Genomic DNA, 5,749 nt, shown 5'->3' with positions numbered 1-5,749 from the left:
CAGCACACCGGAGATCTCCTCCTGGACACATGAGCTCCTGGTTTTCCTCCCACCTCCCTGGTGACTTCTCAGACTCATCGATTCCTCCTTATCTCTCCCAACAGCGTCTGTCTCCCCTCTTGTCTTTTCCGCCACTGGTCAACGGTGGTATCGGCCAGTCTCCTGACTCCGGCGCCCTCTATCGGCCTAGGTTTATACTGCAGCCCAGTCCTGCCCCCTCAGCTCCAGCCTCTCTGATTCCTAAGGAACCTCACAAACTTTCCAAGATGGAAACCATCTTTCTACCTGGGCCCACCTCTCAGTTCAAGGAATAGCATCCACCTCTTGCTGCTTCTGAAAGCATGCTCGCCTCCCTCGCCCTCACCCCATATCCAATGGTCAGCACTGATGCCCTCTTACCCTCCCTCCTCTTCCTGCCCAGGCTGCCCTCGGCCATCTCGTCCGGACTGTCCTGTGCAGGCTTCCAGCATGCCCCTGCTGTGGGTTCTCAACACTGGCCCTGTTAAAATATAGAGGAGGGCCAGCAGACGGTGTAGCAGTTACCTCACAAGATTCCCACATGGTCAACCGCACGCAGTTCACGTCCCAGACCTACCTTCAGAGTGGGCCATCCTTACCCCATCCTCGCTTGAAACTCATGCCAGGCGTGTGTTCATGCATGCCCAAGATCCTGGAAGGAGAATGGAGAAGGAATTGCAGCTTGGTCATCCCCCCGGTGGGTGATTTTTCATTCTCTCTCTCACTGCCTCTGTCGCTGTCTCTGTCTCTCTGTCTCTATCTCCAGTGAACATAAGTGCCCTAATGCAAAGACCTCTTTAGCAAGCTGGGAACCAGCAGTTAGCGTAAATGGCTATGTTGCTGGACTCCCACGTAGTCGACCACAGTTCAAGTCCCGGACCTGGTGGCTTAAAACTCACACCGGGCGCATGTGCGTGCGTGCCCAAGATCCTGAGAGGAGAATGGAGAAGGGATTGCGGCATGGCCATCCCCTCTGGGGGGTGATTTCTCGCTTTCTGTCTCTCTGTCTCTGTCTTTTCTGCGAGCACACACGCCCTATAGCAAAAACCTCTCAGGAAAAAAAAAAAAAGAATAGAGGAGATGGTCTCTGCTCACCCTCCAAGGGCTTCCAGTCTCCCTACAGATACACAACAAAGGCCTTACCTCTGTGCTTACCACCAAACACCCAATTCTCCCCGCTGTCCTGCAAACCCACCCACCCAATGCTCCTATCTCAGTGACTTGCACTTTCTGTCCCCTCTGCCAGGCTCCTCTCTGACTTCTTTCAAGTCTACTCGAATTCGCCTTCTCAGTCCTCCCCAGTTCCACCCCCACCCCGTGTATACCCTGCCCCCCTCAGCTTTATTTCCTCCAGAGCACTCACTCAAGCACTCCTCACCTTCCAATGAGCTACATATCAACTTCCATTCTGTCTGTCTTTGTTCCTTTGCTAGAATGTAAACTCTGCAGGGTGGGATCTTTCCCTGGTTCACCCACTGCTGCACCCCTGGCACCTAGACAGCACCCCCGCACCGGAGGTGCCCCACAGGGATTCAGTCTACATGCTGTTGGAAGTGGAGGTGTGGGCTAGGTACTCCTATTCACACAGGCTGAGAGGAACTGCGGGGCAAATGCCCACGGCATGCAGACTGCTGGCTTCTTGCTACATCCTCACATGGTGGAGAGAGGAGGCGCTGATGTCTACCCCCTGCCCTGAGGGTGCATGTACTCCCCAGAGAGAGACAGAGAGATGGAGAGAGAGAAAGTACCTCCCAGTGGGACATGGTCACACTGTAATCCTTTCCTCTCCATTTCTCCAGCCCGTCAGGATTTGGGTCACGCATACACATGTGCCCAGTGTGTTCTTCAAGCTGCCCAGAGCAGGATTTGAACCACAGTCAGCCATGTGGAATTCGGCCCAGTCTGTGGTATTCTGGGATAGCAGTTCACAGCCTAATCCAGGCTTCAACCAATGGACTGGTGGGGATACAAACTTTCAGTACCTAACACCCTCCTGAAAACACCAAACGGAGGTGAAGGAGCTTTTGCACACCAAGGGTCCCTGCTCCTTGGGCTGGATCCAGATGACCACGGAGACGTGCTCACCGTCTGTCAGCATCTCTTTCAGGCTCTGACCCCCTCTTGATGAGTTTCACACAGCACTCGGAACCCCTGCTGGCCTGTGTGCAGCCATTGCCCTAGGACTCCCTCTGCCCACCCCACCCAGCAGATCCCACCCTCTGGCTGAGCACGTCCTACTCGCCCACAGCCCAGTGAGGACCAGGCCTAGGTGTGGACATATGCTTGGAGACAGAGTGACGTTGTCGCCATGTTGAAGCAGATGTTCCTATGGCCCAGGGAGGTCCGCTTGGGCCATAAATCCCAGCCAAATGGCATCTCCCTGCTCTCAGAGGCTGGAGAAGTCCTGCATGGGGAGCCACGGAGCCACAGGGGTGGGTGCCAGGACCGGGCAGATCGTCCCCCAGTGCCTGCTCACAAGGCAGCCTGAGCAGATGAGCCCTTGCAAACATGGATTCCATTTTCATACAAATGTCTGTGGTTGTAGCAAATACACGATGGGGAGACAGAAATGTGACATAAAAGCCAAGTCAATTCTGCGGAAGATGCTTCCTGGTGTTTGGGGGGCTTCAGAGAGCTGTGTTAGCCACCTGTCAGGAACAGTGAGAGAACCAGATGGAGCTCTTTGGAGAAGCATCAAACGAGTTTGAGATGAATCTGCGTGGAGAGGGGTAATGTAACCAGGCCCAGGGAGCTGGGGTTGGGGTGGGCAGCGCCATTCAGAGAAGCAAATGATTAACGGTGGGACGCTCTAGGGGGGCAACTGCTGGCTATGGGGTTCAGCTCCTCCCACACTCCCACCCACCCTGCTAGCTACTCCCCAGGTAACCACCCTCCTAGGGAGCCCAGCAAGCCGCCCCAAGAGGGCCAGCAAGAAAAAGATCCCAGGAGGACCATGTTGCCGAATCTGAGTTTTCCACCCTGTGCCCTTCTCCCCTCCATGTCATCATCTGAAAATGGTGAATGACAGCTCTTCTTGTAAAGAAGAAGCCAAGGAATTGGAAAGCATCCAAATAGTCTGCTGCAGGGTGTTCGCTACTAGGAAAGGAAGAGAGGAGGGAGGAGGGAATAAGGAGGTGGAGGGGAAGAAGGGCAGGAAGCGGGCTTCTAAAGTTTAAAATCAGAGGGAAACACAGGCGTCAGCAAAGTTCGCTAGGCCCTCTTCTACAGGATTTCTTAGAGGTTCAAGTGTGTGAGAGAGAGAGAAGAGAGAAAGCTGCTCCCCTGTATCCACCATGGGAGGGATGAGAGTTTAGAGATTTTTCACAGAGCATCTTAAGGGCCTGGAGGTCTTAGGCCACATCATTTTAGAAAATGCTGATGATGGGACCAGCAGTTACCGTAATGGCTATGTCGCTGGACTCCCAAGTAGTTGACCACAGTTCAAGTCCTAGACCCGTTGGCCTAAACTCATGCTGGGCGCGTGTGCATGCGTGCCCAAGATCCTGAGAGGAGAATGGAGGAGAAGGGATTGCGGCATGGCCATCCCCCCTGGGGAATGATTTCTCGCTTTCCATCTCTCTGTCTCTCTCTGTCTTTCTGGCAAGCACACACGCCCTATAGCAAAAACCTCTCCAAAAAAAAAAAAAAAATGCTGATGATCAGCCTGTTGTGTTCTTGCTCAATGCCAAGATCCAAGTCAGATTCACAAGTGCTACTTAACAGCCACACAGATGTAGGACATGGGGCTCAGACCCAGTCCTATGCCACACCCCTGCAGCACCGCGGCGAGGCATTTCACCTCAGCTTCCCGTCAGTCACCCGGTGATCCTAAAACCCACCCCAGCACCGTGGACCCATGGAGGGACTTTGGTTAAAGGCACCATAAATAAATGGTCTTGATTACTATTCTTTTTCCTTTACAGGCCTTCCCTACCTCCTTCCATTTGGAAGATCACAGGCAGGACCTGTCTCTGGAAAGCCACAATCTTTGCCTGGTGTACTGATTTGGTGAGCTTCCTCTGAGTGCCCGCACACGTCAGGAATGTTCTAGGCCCTGGGATGCAGCAGCAAACAAAGGGACAGATCTCCGTCCTCCTGGAGCCGATGATGCAGATGGGCAGAATTCATAAACAACCATATGAGTAATAAATAGTATGTCAACACCAGTAAGGCCTGAACTCTAAGGGGGATTGAAGGATTTTTAAATCATGACAAACAACAACAGAAAAGGGGCATAGAGAATAACTTACTCTGCCCAAGATCGCTCAGGTTGCTGGCTGGCTTTGGGGAAGGTCAGTCCGGCCCCCAGAACATCTATTTTAACACAAGCTCTGGCCTGAGCTGGCCGAGGCTTTGATGGTGGCAGCTGTGGGTCCCCGTGGACCCTGCCGTGTTCCTTCTCCCCTGGCCAGCGGCTCCCGGCTTCTCAATTCATTTCGTGAGACAGAGAGGAAGACGTACCAGAAGCAGGTACTCCCTCCACTCCACGCTGATGAACTATTTTTATTTGCTGGTTAAAATAGAAAAATCGGGGGTGGGCGAGAGGGATGTAGCGTCCCTTGTGCTTGTAAATGGACTTAAAATTCTAGTCAGAAACTTCTGAGAGTGATTTGGAGGAAATCGCTTTCTATTTTCCGGTCTGGACATGCAAAGTCCGATTTCAGTATTGACCCTCGCATACGAAACACCTCAGCAGATCGGTCCTCAGACAGCCACTGTGCACGATTACGCCAGGCGGTTAACAGAATCTGAGAAAGTGGGCGGCCCCAGGACAGGCCACTAAGACTGCCCAGAGTGCAGGCGACAGGCCCTGGTGACCCCAGGACAGGCCACTAAGACTGCCCAGAGCGCAGGCGACAGGCCCTGCTCTGGGTATGTTTGCTTCTGCTTGGACTTCGGGGTCAGAAAATGCTGTTCTAACGCCTCCTTCCTCTCTCGAGGACACCCCAGCCTCCAGAAATGGGAGGAGCACCCCAATTCACCCCCTAGACAAGTGTCCACAAACTGGCTGGCTTTAAACAATAGAAATTTGTTATCTCACCATGCTGGGGACTAAGTCCAAAATCGAGGTGTCCGCAGGGCCCTGCTCCCTCCAAAAGGTCTATGGGGAGGATCTGGCCCATGCTCCTCTTCCTGCTCCATCATCCCAACATCTGCCTCCTTTGTCGCATGGCCTTCTCCCCTGCGTGTCTCCACACGAGGACACCAGTATGCAGCACCGCCTTATTTTAACGAACCACCGCTGCAAAGGCCCTGTTTCCAGAGAAAGTCGCGTGCAGACATGTCGGTAGTTTAGACTTCAAGGTACCGTTTTGTGGCTTGAATCATAACACGCTCCACGCACACACTCCAGCATGTGCTCTCACTCTGCGTCTTCTCCATCAGCAGCTCAGCCTTTGGCAGGAAGAGCCTTCTAGAAAGACGGACCCAGGAGCCTGCAAAGCTCTGGGTAGAGACTGGAGCGTGTGTGGCGTGTGAGGACTCACGTGTCAGCGTCTCTCTCCTCAGAACATCTGTGGGTCCCTGGAGCCCTGGGAGACTGTAGGAGACCTTCTGGAAGCCGCACACAGAGCATCTATGCTCCAGGGGTGGCTGGGGCTAGAGCTGGGGCTGGGGCTCACGGCACTCTGCTGGCCGCAGTGACCCCTCCACCCCGGGCAGGAGGAGCGTTTCCAGCATTTCAGAGCTCAACAGTGAGTCACGGCAGGCCTCCCCTCTGGAGAACGTGCCA

General features: G+C 53.9%; 1 long non-coding RNA gene across 1 annotated transcript; it reads right to left on the bottom strand.

Moving 5' to 3' along the window:
* Positions 1-405: 405 nt before the first annotated feature.
* LOC102486457 (uncharacterized) lies at positions 406-4,107 on the bottom strand. Its single transcript, XR_337134.1, has 3 exons — positions 3,953-4,107; positions 596-670; positions 406-499 (listed from the first exon to the last, which is right to left on the bottom strand). It is a non-coding gene; the product is annotated as an uncharacterized LOC102486457 (long non-coding RNA).
* Positions 4,108-5,749: the final 1,642 nt, after the last annotated feature.

This window comes from Tupaia chinensis, unplaced genomic scaffold, assembly GCF_000334495.1.
Source record: "Tupaia chinensis unplaced genomic scaffold, TupChi_1.0 Scaffold144346_1, whole genome shotgun sequence".
Lineage (NCBI taxonomy): Eukaryota > Metazoa > Chordata > Mammalia > Scandentia > Tupaiidae > Tupaia > Tupaia belangeri.
Note: the sequence above shows the minus strand (reverse complement) of the source record. Positions and strands in the feature narration are given on the sequence as shown.